This window comes from Rhipicephalus sanguineus, chromosome 5 (genome assembly GCF_013339695.2).
Source record: "Rhipicephalus sanguineus isolate Rsan-2018 chromosome 5, BIME_Rsan_1.4, whole genome shotgun sequence".
NCBI lineage: Eukaryota > Metazoa > Arthropoda > Arachnida > Ixodida > Ixodidae > Rhipicephalus > Rhipicephalus sanguineus.
The window spans coordinates 184,124,233-184,141,742 of record NC_051180.1 but is presented as its reverse complement, the minus strand read 5'-3'; the positions used below and the strand labels follow the sequence as shown (position 1 = coordinate 184,141,742).

The 17,510-nt window shown below is 48.2% G+C and overlaps 1 long non-coding RNA gene across 1 annotated transcript in view; it reads right to left on the bottom strand.

The window, feature by feature from the left end:
* LOC125758489 (uncharacterized) overlaps positions 1 to 2,820 on the bottom strand; it is a 210,298-nt gene extending 207,478 nt beyond the window's left edge. Inside the window, exon 1 of the long non-coding RNA XR_007416124.1 lies at positions 2,802 to 2,820. This is a non-coding gene — a long non-coding RNA (uncharacterized LOC125758489). The remainder of the gene's footprint in view (positions 1 to 2,801) is intronic.
* Positions 2,821 to 17,510: the final 14,690 nt, after the last annotated feature.

Sequence of the window (17,510 nt, the reverse complement as noted above, 5' to 3'; positions counted from 1 at the left end):
AGGAAATGTCGGGCAGCCTGATGTCACGGATATATAGAAATCTAGGGCTGTCAGCAGAAAGTCGAGATGCTGTGGGTTAATTTCACCTTTTGGGACATCATAGACAAGTATACATGCATGTGTGCATACATTTATTTTGTTAAACATGGTAAACTACTCGTGTTTAGCGACAAAATGTGTGTTAGAAAATGCGTGACTGGCAACTGCTCCGAAAGGCTGCTTTCCTGCTCGAAAGTGAGGTTTTAGTTGCTCCAGAAGCTGCGGAAAATTGGTTACAATTGATCACATCCCTAAGTACACATTAGACCACGCCATTTGAAAGAACCTCGTGCTGGGCATGTCCCTGTTGGTAATTTCATTTTTAATGACAAGCAATAAAAAGAATTATATTATACTGCAGATCCTGCCTAATCTTTTGAAATTTTAGTCCCTAGCCTACTGAAATCCAGAGTTATAATGGTTGACATAGATAGTAGGAATAGATCAACAGAACTAGGAGCAGATAAGAAACAGTGCTTTCCAACAGTACAGAAGTGGCAAACGTGGGCCTTTCATCCAATGAAGGTCAGCGAATATCGGCACAAAACATGTTCATTCGCAGTAGTACCTATATTTCAAAGGATCTGCCTGCCGAGGTGTCTCAATGCCGAATTAGTTGGTTTTTCTTGAGTGCATTCGATTGTTCCCGTTAATAGTTTTCGCGGCCTTCCTTACACTTGTCATACACCTTTGATATGCGGTAATTCTTTTTTGTTTGTTTTAAGTAGCTGTGTTTTTTTACTCCTTACTTGTCATACGCGACGACACTAAGATGCTGTGTATGTGATTTTTTCAGATACAATCTCGTACTGCTTGCAGTGATTTCTCCTCTCATATCTCTTTTTCTTGTTTCTGATCAACTAGGTGTGTAATAGTATTCTTTGCTTGCTTTTGATAGACTAGCTATGCCATTTAACATTTACTTTGTCGTGTGCAGTGCCGAGTGCTGTCACATGCAGCAGTAAGGTTCCGTACACGACAATTTCTCTTATGTATTCTCATGTTGTTTCATTTATTCTTGCATCGTTTTATATTCACTCCTGCCCAAGACCGACAGTACGTACGAGATAACTAAAACAAACAAACAAATAAATCAATAAATAAATCAGATTTTCAGGTTCAAATCTGTGCTTACCAAGCTGTATTGTATGCCTAGTGCTACCTCCAAGGCAAGACTGATGTTCAAAAACATTTTCTTGGGGGAGTTGATGCTTGCTGAACAACATGATACCACGCAGAAAATTACTAGAACGATTAAGACTAACTCTAAGCTGCAGACAGACCATAAAGAAAGCTACATCGGGTGGACCATGCATTTGCATCAACCGGACGTGGGAACACACTATTTAAGAAAAGGGTAAGAGCACATGTCTTTCTGTGAATGGTGTTCTGGTGCAATTTTATGGCATCTCTTCAAGGTATTAGAACGCACAGTTTGTTCCAAAATTTAACACCGCTTCATGTATTGTGGTGTTCTAATCCTGCTTCAAGTAAAAGATCTTCAGCCTTGTCGTCTAACATAGTATTTTAAATAGGGTCCCGGAAGTGTCCTTTCAATGTGGTCATGACATTATGTCTTGGATAACATGCACTGTGAAGTACTCTTCTCTCACAGTCATTTCTTTCAAAACATGTCACAGTCTAGGAAAGCTTCCTGCAGTTAATGCTTGTTTGTGGGCTAGTTGGTTTTGAAGCACAGCGAAATGATAAACGGCGCGAAATGGCACAGACAGAAGGAGACAGACGTGTGCACTGACTCGCAAATTATTTCATTTTCAGAAGTGCATGAAATATAGAGCGTTTCTTTTTTTTTTTATGAGTGCACATGTCTGTCTCCTTTTGTCTTTGTCTTTTCATACTGTCTGTCATTTCACTATGCTTCCTCGAAGTTCTTTTTTTCATGCAAAACATTTTTGCAGTTCATTTCTCATATCTGTATCAGCAGCACTCATGTGTAATATGTTCAGTGACAGTAATAAAAGGAATGTGTACAATATTTCTAATAACTGTGTCTGCAAATATCATGCGTGTCTGTACTGTCCAATTATGTTTTTGAATTCAATAACCAGCTTTTGTTTCACAATAATACACTTTTTTTTTCTCAATATTCATGTTGCATGGGCAACAGTGGACACTACTACTTGCACTGCATGTCTGATTCAACATGACAGAGATATGCATTGAAGCTGGCATGTACCGTTTACTGCTTCTTATTTCAATTTTTCAAAACAGCACAAAACTTTTTTGGACGTTAGTTTAACCATCAGTCTATGAGAAGGAGAACTGCGCTCCCTACTTTTAATGAGAGTGATCAAAGGCTTTGAAATTTTACGGATTGGCGAAGGGATAATCGGACAGGCTAAGTTACTATTTTCGAAAGACGATTTATCTTCACCGTGTATTTTTTACTGCTAAATGTTGACAGCATCCCACTAGTCTGTGTTAAAGAAAAGGGAGGGGGGGGGGCACCCGCTATGCGCATTTCAGTGTCCTTCCTAAATGAGTATACTTGTATCTAGAGAACGCCAAGGCTCCAACCGCTGCTATGCGTTTCATAAGCAGTGGTACTATACAGCGCGAAAGCTGGAAGGCGGTGCATCGCGTCATAAGAAAAAGATGACAAAGGACTCTTGGGTGAACGTGCGGTATAGCAAGAAGCAGCACCCCGTCACAAAAGACTGCAACTTTGAAACACATGTAGATTACGCGCGGAACAGAAGACCGCACGCAGCGTAAATACCACAGGTAAGACAACTACTTACCTTAAAACAGCTAACATCCGAAGGCGTACAAGTGCCGCGTCTTCCACGCCCGCCGACAGCGGACATAAACGCCGCCGTCCCAAAAGCCCAAACATATTGGCGTCATCTCTACGGCGGGCGCGGCTTCGCTTACGGAACGCCGCCATGTTGGCGTAAAACAAAAACAAAAAAAAATCCCGGAAGTGCGTGTAGGTCACGTGACCATTTCCGGCCAATAGCGGCGCAGTATGGGCCCCAGCCATCCTAGGGGATATGTTTCGGTTACACGCCCCGTCGAACCACAACAAGCGCGCCCACCGCGTCGCGAGACTGCTAACCCGCCGCGACGCGGACGAAAGGGCCACCGCTGTGCGAGACATCGTCGATGGCGAGGCACCCAAGGTTGCAGGACGTTCTTCTGCAACGATGATAACAGACCCCGAAGCCTTACAGGACTGCAAGGACATCATGGTCACGTACCACGAGATCTTCAGTCACTACAGGAAAACGCCACCCCACAAGCAGCTAGAGAGGTCTCAGGCGTCTGACCTGAGACGTCTGCAAATTGACACATTCGAATATCCCCGGCATCTGAACAGGCTGTGTCCGTCGCTCCACCCGTCACCCGGCTGTCCGTGGTGCGGGCACGAGACAGCCGACATGGCACACACACTTTGGAGGTGCGAGTGCGGTATTCGCCGCCACTACCCGGACGAGGGCGTGTGTACCCCGTGACGACTGGCTGAGCGGTGGCGAGTCGCCCTTCTCAGCCCACATCTAGTGTACCAAATCTGGGCTGTCCAGTGAGCCAGGGCTATCGCCGAGGACGTCGCACGATGTTTCCCGGACGACGGCTCCTGGAAGCCTAGCCCGGATCAGTGTTTCCTCGTTGGACTCTAAATAATTTAAAGTTCATTACCTACCTACCTCATTATGCGCAAGGGTCAAAAGGTCATCACAAACTCATAATTTATGAAGGCGAAAGCCTTTTATGTCTCACGCGAAGCACGAAAGGCTGGCTCAAAAAATCTAGTGACCTCTAAAGCGCGGAACTGTGCGCTACCTTCGCCTTTGCGGCCTTCGTGTGAAAAAGAAAAAGCAAAGCGGCGCTTGTGCGATATAAATTGCAATGTAAAATAGTCTCACCGATTGCTTTGGTATTCAAGCCGTCTTAGGAGAATGCATCAGGGGCACTGTGAATCTTTTTCCTCGTTTCTAGGATATTCACGGTCCCTCGGTTCCTTCAAAGCCATCGTGCTGAGGTAGCCAAGACTTCTTTATCATATTGTCGCGACGTCAAGACAGAGGCCGTAACGCACAGAGTGATCGCGTTTTTTTTCTACAATTTTTGCTTTTAATGAGAAGTCTGGGATGCGTGAGAAAGTATTATGAAAGAAGTAAACTTACGGAGCAGCCCGACCTCTACGAACTACGAACTGGCACAGATACAGGTTGTCCTGTGATGTCATTTCCGGCTTTTAGTTTACGCACTTTGCGGAGTATCAACGTGAAATATTTTTTCTATAGCCAAAGTAAAATGTAGTGATTAGTGATGCCGAAAATTGCGCTCAATCTGAAGAGAAAAAAAGTAAAGTAAACCGGCAAGAGACAGGCCAAGACGGATACAGTCAGGATAAAAAAATTAAGATTTTTCCTGACAAATCACACTATGCTTTAGAACAAGAAGAAAATATGGACGTGGAATGATGAACAATACCTTAACCACACTGATTTACGAAACAGCAATTTGAAGGTAAATCACGAAGGCAAGCATTCAGTAATTCTCCAAAACTACAAAAAAATAATAAAGAAACGACAACGCGTCAGTATTACCAACTCCAGTGATCAAGTAGAATTAGTAGACTGTAGAAACTGGAACACCACTATGTTAGTTGGCGAAATCATTTACTGTTGCTGAGCGCTCACTTATTTTCTTTTATAATAATATCTGGGTTTAACGCGCCAAAACCACGATATGATTATGAGGCGTGCCGCAGTGGAGGGCTCCGGAAATTTTGACCAGCTGGTGTTCTTTAACATGCACTGACATCGCACAGTACACTGGCATCTACCACCACGTCTCCATTGAAATGCGACCGCCGCGGCCGGGGTCGAACCCGCGACCTTCGGGTCAGCAGCCGAGCACCGTCCGCTACACCACCGCGGCGGACTCTTACTTTCTCTAGTATTAGCAAAAAGGTTGCTCGTGGTGGTGTTGCACACGTCACCGGTCCCAGGAAAATTAATAGTCGAAACAGTGGTACACTCCAAGAAAAAAAAAGGTCAAAAGGGGGTCACGGCAACCGACTCTCTTCGGTAATTCATTTGACCCCTATTGGAAGGTAGAATCAGAAAATGATATTTAACTTTTCTGCAAGAGTCAGTTGTCACTCTTGCAGCGGGTTTCAATCGGCTAGCGTGTCGAAGGCGCCGCCGTATGCATCATATACATCGCGTGGTCGCGTGGCTGCCTGCCGTTCGGCGCGGTTCACGCAGTTCGCGTACGCTGCCTGGCGCGGCGCCAGGGCTCGCCGTCGCGTCGGCACTGGCTATGCACGAATGAAAGCAATTCATTTTTGAGAAATCGCTTCAAAATTTGGTTTCAGAATAAGCACGACTTTGCGCCAGCATATTCCGACACCCAAGCACATCCTCCGGCAGTCAGGGGCACGCCGTGGGCGGTTACTGACCGCATGTTTTACAAATGTAACCCATCCTTAAATACTCAGCAACATAGGTCGGCACTGCAAGAGAATACTCACTCACACTCACTCACCCCAATTTTTTCAGCCTTCGCACTCACTCACGTTCATACTCACGCCTACTCACACTCATAGGCACTCACTCACGTTCATACTCACGCCTGCTCACACTCATGGGCACTCACTCACGTTCATACTCACGCCTACTCACACATATAGGCACTCACTCGCGTTCATACTCACGCCCACTCACACTCATAGGCACTCACTCAGGTCCATACTCACGCCCATTCACACTCATAAGCATTCACTCACGTTCATACTCACGCCTACTCACACTCATAGGCTTTCACTCACGTTCATACTCACGCCTACTCACACAAATAGGCTCTCACTCACGTTCATACTCACGCCCACTCACATTCATAGGCACTCACTCACGTTCATACTCACGCCTACTCACACTCATGGGCACTCACTCACGTTCATACTCACGCCTACTCACACTCATAGGCACTCACTCACGTTCATACTCACACCTACTCACACTCATAGGCACTCACTCACGTTCATACTCACGCCTACTCACACTCATAGGCACTCACTCACGTTCATACTCACACCTACTCACACTCATAGGCATTCACTCACGTTCATACTCACACCTACTCACACTCATAGACACTCACTCACGTTCATACTCACGCCTACTCACACTCATAGGCACTCACTCACGTTCATACTCACACCTACTCACACTCATAGACACTCACTCACGTTCATACTCACGCCTACTCACACTCATAGGCACTCACTCACATTCATACTCACACTTCCGGGCACTCACTCACGTTCATACTCACGCCTACTCATACTCATAGGCACTCACTCACGCTCATACTCACGCTTACTTACACTCATAGACACTCACTCAAGTTCATATTCACACTTACAGGCACTCACTCACGTTCATACTCACGCCTACTCACAGTCATACGTACTCAATCACGTTCATACTCACACCTACTCCTACTCATAGGCGCTCACTCACGTTCATACTCACGCCCACCAACACCCACTGATGGGCATACTCACGCCCATACTCGAGCCCACTCACACCCACTGAAGTTCATACTCATGCTTCCTCACACTCATAGGCACTCACTCACGTTCATGCTCACACGTCACGACCATTGGTACTCACTCGTGTTCATACTCACGCCCGCTCACACTCATAAGTTTTCACTCACTTCCAGTAACACCTCTCACACTCACTGGTACTCACTCACGTTCATACTCACGTGCACTGACTATCATACCTACTCACTCACGTTCACACTCACACGTACACACACTCATAGCACTTACTCACGCTCTTACTCACATCTACTCGTACTCACACGCGTTCACACTCACGCCATCTCACACTCATAGGCACTCACTCACGTTCATACTCACACCCACTTACGCTCATAAGTACTCACGTTCACACTCAAGGGTACTCACACTTATGGGCACTCGCTGACGTTTATACTCATACCTGCTCATACCCATAGGTACTCACCGGCCCATTCACACTGGTAAGTACTGACTCACACCTACTCACACCGGTGCTCACGTTCATACTCACACCTACTCACAGCCATTTGTACTCACGTTCACTCATGTCTACTCACTACCATGGGTACTCACTCACATTCATACTCACACCTATTGCACTCGTATGTTGCCTTCATACTCATGCCTTCTCACATTCCTCGTCACTCACTCATACTCACACTCACGCCTTTGAAATGAGTCTACTCATGAATGAACATGCCAAGCTTTCGGCTCTACTCACACTCACATGCGGCCCCTGATGTCCATATTGAAGTACACTCCCGTTCACAGATACTCGCGTTTACACGTCTATTAGCTCCCATCTTCGATCATTACCACTCACACCTACTCAAACTCGCCGGGTCTCATTCACATCTCTCTGTCACACTGGACAAAAGTTTTGTGTGCATTCGCATCTAAGATGATCATCTCTCATATATTCTCGTTATATCTGAACGTGCAGATTTGTAAGTTTGTAATGGATAGTCTCAGGGACAAACCGCGGTTGTTAACACTGGTTCAAGGGAAATGTGCTATGTATATGTATTATTATTTTTTAAATTTGAACTTTATTCAGGCAGACATTGTCTGGGATGAAGGGGCTAAAGGCAGATGCAACTGCCTGACAAAGGCCCCCCTACCCATTGCTCAGGGGATGTCATATGGGATGTCGGGACCGCGGAAACTTTGTTCGAATTAACCGAATGGCGAATTATCGAAAGTATCAAGGAAAGAATAAACAAGTGTCTATTACATCAATGCATTCGCATTTTTTGATGACCACTTAAATTCATGGTACATATCTGGCATAAAAGCAATGCAAATGCCACAAATTTCTTCATTCACAACTCCGTTCACAATGTGACCGCGGCTCAAGACAGCCGTGTCTTAACACTAAACGTGATCTGCCCCCCTCCCTTATTACGTACCGCCACCGCCACCACGCGCACGTGAAGATAACTTCTGCGCCGGAAAAATGATCGACAAATGATCGTTCGTTTATCGTAATGTAGCAACCGAATTTTATACCAGCACGCGCACTGCGGCTGAATCTCTTCACCTTCAACAGCTTCCACCATGTTCGAGTTGCGTGACATTGCGCGTGCACTGCCCGAAGTCAAAACGAGGCTACTGAGTGCCGCATCCGCTGTGGACGAAAGTGCGGTCGCTAAATTAAGACACGATCATAGAGACCACGCAGTTCCGAAGGCGCGTGCGCGGCCTGCGCCCACAGTCGAAACGAAACTGCTCGGCACAGCATCCGCTGCTGAATAAACCTGGCTCGCTAATGCACAATAATCAACGGCTACTACACAGTTCTGTAGCGACGCGGCGAAAACGAAACTACTGCTTGTCGCAGCTTTGACCCGCACTCGCCGCTGGCGCTATTGGCCGCGAGATCGAGCGGAGTCGCCGCCTGGCGGCTACTGGCTGAAGCGCGCCTAGTGTGGATTGCTCCCTGCGTCGTCTGCTAGCCACGTCGTGTTTGCATGTGCGCGTACGTCCTGCACGTTCTCAAAGGGCGGTTTGTTCTGTCAAGTTAGCGCGGGTTTAACTGCTCGTACGTATACCTAACATGGTGTACAGAAGCAAATGAGCTTGCTCGGCTGCATGCGCATTGTAATAAGATCAGTGAGTGCGACTTTCGAGAGGGCTGTGTATTGGTGTCGTATCCTTCGTTCGCCAGAATCATTCCCGAGTTGGGGCCGCTTTCTGGTTCAAGCGTGCGCTTGGCATAGTCCCAAACACGAGGAACATTAAATAGTGTGTGAATGCAGCGTTTCAGCGACTCGGTGGTAAACAAAAACGAGATGCCCTTTCGCGTTGTTAGGTGTATAGCCGCGGCACTCCAGTTCATGATGAGCTTTAGTTGTGCTTAAGATGTCCTTTGTTGTACGGTCATTGTCCCGCTACAGCGAAATATTTCTATCAAGTGAAGTCTGAGACTTCGGTACTCAAACTGTCCCTAAAAAAAAGGAAACAAAAAACAGACAATGGAATGACACGGCAGTGATAAAACGGAGTTGCCGCGCGCAGTTTTAACTTGGGGGCGGAATTTATGCAGAACCACTCGTGTGCTTAGATTTAGGTATGCTTTGAAGGACCCAGATGTTAAAATTATCCCGATGGCGTGCCTTACATTTATGTCGTATAATTTCACGCAAAACCTCATCCTTTCTTTTTACATTATCTTGAGCGTTTGTGTGGAGTTATAAATTGATGGAAGGCAGCGGACATTATTAGTTTGAAAAAAAAAAAGACATTTGTTCCATAAGATAAACGGACCTCTGTTGCATCATTGTCGTTCACGTAATCAATCGATGAAAGCTCTGTGCTAAACTCTTACCTGCGTATATATGCGTATGCGCGTGAACAGTGCTATTGAACTCATTGCACAGGAATATGGGCTGGTATACAAATGAACAAGAAGTAAACATTTAAAGTACACAAAACACAAGCTAAACACATACACAGAAAACAACAAAAAAGTCATATAGTGTGTAAGCGCAGACTGTCATCCAGGCCGAGCATCCCTTTCATCGGCAGATTGCGCTTCTCTCACTAGTAATAATAACGTTAGATGATCTTCGTGCATCGATTCAACAATGAAGAGCGTATATATTACCAGTAAGCTGCAATCAACGCATTTTATTCGCCGACAATCGGCTCAAACCGCTCACAACGAAGCGCCGCAGTATGCATTTGTATACGCGCCTCCAACCGCCTCTCCACACTAACGCGGCGATGGCGCTGCCACCTATAGGTCGATCTCGCGGCCAATTGGCCGCGAGATCGAGCGGAGTCGCCACCTAGCGGCTTCTGGCTGAACCGCGCCTAGTGGGGCACGGACGCCTGGATCATCGGCGTGCGGCGGTGTACCGCCGCGCGCCCCGATCCAGGCGGCCGTGAGTGGGGATTGCTCCGTGCGTCGTCTGCTAGCCCTGTTGTGTTTGCATGTGCGCGTACGTCATGCAGATCCTCAAAAGGCAGTTTGTTCCGTTGCGTTAGTGCAGCTTTAACCGCTCGTACGTATGCCTAACACAATGTAAAGAAGCATTTCGCCTTGATCGGCTGTATATGTACTGTAATAAGATCAGAGAGTGCACTTGTCGAGAGTGCTGTGTGCGGTGTCGTATCCTCCGTTCACGAGACTCATATCAGTGTAGGTGCCGCTCTGTGGTTCAAGCGCATTGCGAAGTGCACTTGGCGTTGCCCTAAAGATGAGAAGTATTAAATCTCATGTGAATATAGCCTTTTAGCGGCGGCGCGGCGGTAAAAAAAATCACAGCATATCCACGGAGTGAATGATGATGAGTGGGCGAAGCTGCGCAGGTTCATCGGTAAACCGTGAATCTTCCGTGAATTCTGCCCAGTACATCATCACCGACGTGAGATCGGGCGCGTTTATACTAAAGGTTCGATGAGAGTTATGACGACTTGCAGCTCACTTTAATTTTACATGTACGCTCTGAATTTTCATTGTTTAGAAAACCATTGCCTTAGAAAACATCTGGCGTCTTTCGTTAAGCAGCTGGCGTCTTTTCGTTTTGCTTTAGAAACATCTGGCGTCTTCCGTTGGTTTATTTCATCAATCAACGGCGTTTTGAACAAAATTTTTATTGTTTAATCACGCACAGGAGAAATCTCACCAGGCACTACCTTGGAGGTAAACAATGGCTGCTAATGGGAATGAGAGACAGAAGAAGTCGGCTTTTAGCTAACACTTACACTTCTACTTCTACTAACGTTTCCTACTGGAACGTGCCAATGGCTGCTAATGGGGAATGAGAGACAGAAGAATTCGGCTTTTAGTTAACGCGCACGCTGCGAATTTTTTATTGTTCAACAACGCACAGGAGAAATCTCCCACCGGCACCACCTTGGATGTCAAGATCTGGTACTAGCGTTAAGACTGGTTACGCACTACGACGGGGACGAACGGGTGCCGCTTTAAGGAGCTTCGCCCCTAAAAAGGCTCGCATGTACTTGAGCGTTGTGGTTAGGTGTTGTTTATACGTTACGCGACGAGCTTTAGTTGTGTACGGTCCTGGTCTCACTAGAGAGAAATATTTCTGTTAAGCCATGTCTGACACTTCGGTACTTAAATTGTCCCCTAAAAAGAATAGAAAATGAAATGACACGGAAATCGCAAAACTGAGTTGCCTTGCGCAATTTTAACTTGTGGCAAAATTTATACAAAAACACCCGTGTACTTAGATTAAGGTGCGCGTTAAAGAGCGCTGATTGGATTGGATTGGATTGGAATAACTTTATTAACAAAGTCCGGAGGCGTGTGCCTTAGCACGCGGCGGGCCGCTCCCACGACGGGACAGTCAGGCCGAGACCTACCGCCGCATCGTGGGCCCTCTGGACAGCCCAAAGTTGTGACTGAATGTCCGGACTCCTCAGAGCGGAGCCCCACTTGCTGGCCGATGCTGTATCAGTGCCACGTACCGAGGGGCACTCCCAGAGCATGTGGTGTAAGGTGGCTAAACCGCCACATTTCGTACATGAGTTAGTTAAGTAAACATCAGGATAAAGCTTGTGCAGAAAGGCAGGGTTAGGATATGTTTCAGTTTGCAGCAATCTCAGTGTCAAAGCCTGCGCCCTGTTTAACTTCCGAGCTGGAGGCGGGAAGACTCTCCTACTCATAGCGAAATGTAAAGTAAGTTCATTGTACGTGGTCGGTTGATCCCTATTTACCAAACCTCCAGGTTGACCCAGAAGTCCTCCATGGTCGCGGATAGTTAACCCTCGCGCCCTGGAGTGGGCCAGCTCATTGAGATTGATAATCCCCCCTACCATGGAGCCCATATGAGCAGGGAACCATGTAAGGGTATGAGTTCTAATTGACCTCTCACCGAGTATTGCTTTGGCCTCTTTACACACAGCACCAACAGTGAAAGCGCGAATGGCCGCCCTAGAATCACTATATATATTTTCGTGATTTTCATCGAGGAGAGCCATGGCGATGGCAACCTGCTCGGCTGCATTAGCAGTTTGGGCGTATACCGACGCCGCATTAATGGTAACCCCCTGGTGGTTAATTGCAACTACCGTAAACCTGCCACTGTTGCCGTCATATTGTGCCGCGTCTACGAAGCAGCCACCCCCTTGGAGACCCTCAACGTCGCGGAGAAGGGCCAGAGCTCGCGCTCTCCTCCTGCCTACATTTCGCTGGGGATGCATGTTCCTCGGGACAGGCGAGACGATAATGTTCTCCTTCTGATCTCTCGTCAACCCTTGGTACAGAGCATCAACCTGAGCCGGTGGAGTACCTATATCCGCGAGAATTCTCCTGCCTGCTTTTGAGCCAGAGAGTCGAATTACCTGTGCTCTTTCTTGCGCTTCCGCGATTTCCTCCAATGTATTATGAATTCCCAACTGCAGGAGACGATCCGTGTGGGTATAATTGGGGAGCCCCAGGGCACTCTTTACCCCCCTCCTAATCATCGCATTAAGCTTATCCCTTTCCACTCTCTTCCAAACGTGCATTGCCGCCACATATGTAAAATGGCACAACAGAAAGGCATGGATAAGCCTGACCAAGTTATCCTCTGATAACCCTGCCCGTCGATTAGCCACCCTCCTAATTAGCCTAATAACACTATCTGTCTTTTGCGCTAATCTTTGAATCGTGATGTTATTGGTGCCCGTCGCTTCCAGCGTCATACCTAGGATTCGAATGGAAGCGACCTTGGGGATTAACCCACCACTCTTGGTACGGAGGTGGATGTCGGTCTCTAGTGGTGGCACCCAGCCTCTCGGTCGGGGGCCCCTCCTGACCGGCTTATACAGGAGAAGTTCAGACTTCTCCGGGGAGCAGGAAAGACCTGTGCCCTCCAGAAAGCACTCGGTAGTGTCGATTGCCTCCTGCAGGGCAGCCTCTACAGCGCCATCACTACCTCCCGGACACCAAATGGTGATATCATCTGCGTAAATTGTGTGACCAACATCCTGAATTCCACTAAGCTGCCTCGAGAGACCAGCCATGGCAATGTTAAAAAGTAGGGGTGAAAGAACAGAGCCCTGCGGGGTGCCCCTATCGCCCAGGACTTTCACATCCGATTCCAGATCGCCAACTTTAAGGATGGCTCTCCGACTGCTCAGGAAGGATCTGACAAACGCATGAAACGAGGAACCTAGGTTGAGACCAGAGATTGCATTCAGAATGAAATCATGACGGACATTATCAAAAGCTTTTTTTAAATCCAAGCCCAGGATCGCCCTGGTATCCCTAGTATGATTATCTAAAATTTGAGCCTTAATGATTTTCATAGCATCCTGGGTGGAGAGGCCCGGCCTAAAGCCAATTAAGTAATGAGGAAAGATATCATTGTCTTCTATGTAAGCCGAAATTCTGTTCTGGATAACGTGCTCCGCCACCTTTCCCACGCATGACGTGAGAGAGATGGGACGGAGATTATCCAAACTCGGCGCTTTACCGGGCTTGGGTATGAGTATCACCTTGGCCAGCTTCCATTGCTCCGGGATATCACCTCCCTTCCAAATCTTATTAATCTCGTCAGTGAGATATTCAACAGAGTCATCTTCCAAGTTTCTAAGTGCTTTGTTGCTAACCCTATCCGGACCCGGTGCTGATCCGCCGTTGAGTTCGTGCAGGGCTCGTCGCACGTCACTTACTCCGAAGGGTTCATCCAAATAAGGACACGGTGTCCCTTCATACGCCGGATAGGCTTGCATGTTGAAATCGGGAGCTAGCGGTAGATACTTATTAGATAGCTGCTCTAATATCTCCGCTCCCGAGGAGGACTTTTGAGCAAGATGGAGTATTTTAGCAAGGACCCCCCTTTGATTAGATTTTGTGCCCGACTCATCCAGAAGATGTTTTAGAAGGTTCCATTTACCCCTCGTTCGCATTTGTCCATCGACTGAATTACAAATTTCATCCCACTGCTGCCTGGATAATGTTTGGCAATGTTCTTCAACTTGCTTATTTATCTCTGCAATCTTTTTCCTAAGCTTACGATTAAGCCTCTGGCCCTTCCATCGTTCCAACAGTGACTGCTTGGCCTCCAATAAATGCGCAAGTCTACTGTCCATTTTGTCGGTCGGTACCTCTGTCTCAATCGTCTTAGTGACTGCCTTAACATCCTGCAGCAGCATCTCTGTCCACTGCTCCAGAGACTCTGGTTTTTCCCCTCGTTCAGCTCGAGCCGTGCGTGACTCTCTAAACTTATCCCAGTCCAGATAGGAGAACTTTCTTCTATATTTTGCCTCCATTTGTAATTTAGTGACGTTAATATAGTGGTCGCTGCCTAAATCTGTCAGAAGGTTTTCCCACTCGACTGAGCCCGCATTTTTGACGAAGACTAGATCCGGCGTAGAGTCCCTGGTGGTGGATGTGCCGCGTCGAGTAGGAAATGCCGGGTCCGTCATTAATATTAGACCCACATCCCCCGTCTCCTGCCACAAGCTCCTACCCTTAACAGAATCATATGCGTAGTTCCACGCATGGTAAGGCGCATTAAAATCCCCCGCTACAACCAGAGGGGAGAGCCCAGCCATTCTCGTTGCCTTAGCTATGATGGTCTTAAAACGCTGACTGTGATCACTAGGGCTACTATATATATTCAATATAAAGATACTGGAAAGGTTGGCGGCGCTCGGAATGACCTCAACCAAGGAGATCTCCGTTTTTCTAGGCCTAACCCCGAGATCATGTGTTACGAAAGTGAATCTGTTACTGACCAATGTTGCAATGCCCCTACCTTCCCCTTTAATTACGTGTGCCTTGTAACCCGGGAGGGCTACGTTATCGGACAGCGTCTCCTGCAGTAGGATCACTTGTGGCTTCTCGCTGTGAGCGCGGACAAATTGCTGCAAGGTGCCCCTTTTGCTAAGGATCCCCCTGCAGTTCCATTGCCATATACGAAATTCAGCGTGCGAGGCCATTTTGATCATTAGAGGGGCTCCCTGACCCCTTGGTCAGGTTCTCTACAGTAGGAGGGCTACTATTCGAACTTTGGATACCCACGAGAGATGGCGTCGACAATGGCGTTCCCTCGTGAAAGAAATCCGGGCGGACCTTAGTTGCTACTCTGATATCGGGGCTCTGCACCATAGGGTCGGCGTTCTGTAATTGAGACTCCACGCATTGAATCCTTACATTTTGAGCATCTATCTTTTGGTCCATAACCGTGAGACGGTGATCCATCACCGACAGGCGCTCATTAAGTCTCTGAATCTCAAGGCAAATTGAATTGAGAGTCTCCTTAATTTCAGATTTAGCCTTAGCCTGCACATTCTCGGCTGAACTGCTAACAGCCTTTCGCTTGGCTGGGTTGCCGGAGGGGCCCGCTTCCACGACCATGGGAACCTCCGTGGGTTGAGGAGAGGGAGAACCTGAGAGCTGAGAAGCGGATGATGGAGTCGGTTGAGATTTACTGGTACGTCTTAACTCAGCCATTTCGGCTCTCAGTGACTCAATAATGCTGCGCATTTCAGCATTCTCCTTCCGAAGTTGGTTTAACTCCTCTAGACCCTGCTCTGGCGCAGTGCCCCCCGTTACCTTTCCGCCGGGTCTTCCGCCGCTGCGCACCCGATCAGCCCAAGTGCCACCTTGCAACGCCGGTTCGGATTCACCCTGGAAATGGACCTTTCCTTGCGGGTCCCCAGTCCGGCTCCTCGAGAGAGATCGGCCCCTCGATTTGGACCGACGACGACTCTTGGATCGGGACCGGGGTCGGCCCTCAGAAGAGCCTCCATCCTTCCGGCCACGAGAACGACTCCTGGACCGTGCGCTGGATCTGGATGGGCTGCGTGGCCGTTGCGACGAGTCACAGTCATCCGCCTGGGCTTCAGCGTGTTGGGTCAGACCCACGTCGGCGCTGGCAGGTTCCGATGGCTGGCTACGGCGCTCGGATTCTGCTCGGCGCTCTCTTCTCCGCCATCGCACAATAAAAGGAAGTTGGAACCTCTGCTTGCAACTTTTGTCAGTCGTAGCGTGCGGACCACCACAGAGCCCACATTTCGGGGAACACGTATGGTTCTCACCAGGATTGCTGATCCCGCATTGCTTGCACACAACTTCGTCCGGTGTCGGACAAACATCCGCCCTATGCCCCAGTCTGCCACAGGCGTAGCAGCAGTCATGCTGACGATGGTAGAGCGAGCATCTGACCAGCGCCGTGCCGAAATAAACAAAATTTGGCACCTTGTAGCCGTCGAAGACGATAACCACCGTTTCACTGTTCTTGATGCGCTTCACTCCCAAAGCCGAAGGGTTTCTGTCAGTGAGGATACTCTTCTCCAGATCCGTCTGGCTCTCTGATATATCAATCTTTCGAATGACCCCCTTACATGTCGCATGCGGGGCAGCCTCATAGGTGTTGATCTCATACTGCTTGATTCCCAATGTAAGGCATCTCATCCTGAGGTAAGAGTCGGCGTTCGCCCGGGACGCCGTGCTGATAACTATAATATTTTGCATTGTATTCGGGCAGACAACATCCTGACCGGCTAGCTCAGGCGCAATTCCGGCCGCCACCGCGATCGCCCGGCCTAGTCTAGCCGAGCCCGTCTGCTGAACATCCAAGCCACCTCTAGGGCGAACGATAATCTTCCAGTGCTCGCTCGGCAGCCGGGGCATTCTTGATGATTTGATAACCTTGTTCAAGTTTAGGTCCTTTCTTATTGCATTGAAATAACCGCCGGCGTCGCCGCATGTCGTGGCACGCTCTGTAGCACTAGCGTCTGTGCGCCTAGAGTGTTTCTTGACCGCGGCGGAGCGCCAGCCGTGCTCTTCTCCAAAATCCTCCGGCGGAAGGTCGTCGCCTTCCATAACAACAGCCGCACCCTCCATCATATCGGCCAAGCCGGAGGAGCGAAGGACGCGTCCTGCCCGGCAGACGCCAACAATGCGTTCTGGTCGTTCGTCTTGGCCGGCGCGGCGAGGCCGTAGAGGTAAAAGTCCGATAAAATGCTAAAAGATCGACCTACCGGGGAAAGTCCGGTACCGACGTGATCCTTGGCGGCTTATGCGTCGATGCGTAGCAAAATCCTGAGGCACAGCACAAGAAAAACCACAAAAATCATTTGCGAAAGCGGCAGCCGAAAGAACGCCCGACTGCTCCGCTCGACGCCACCTGGCGTTTTTCAAAGAGCGCTGATGGCCAAAATTAATCCAACGGCATAGTTTGCATTTATGTCGTAGTAATTTCACGCGAAGCCACATCTTTTTTTCTTTACATTATCTTGAGCATGTGTGTTGCGTCGTTTAGATTGACAGAAGGCAGCGGACATTATTCGTATGAAAAAGCGTACTTTGATCCCGTGAAATAACCGGACCTTTCTTCCATTACTGTCGTGAAGTAATCAATCGAAGAAATTTCCGTGCTGTACAGTTACATTTGTGTACTGTTACTGGAATAAAAACAAGCGTGTGCGTGTTAAACGTCTCCGTAGC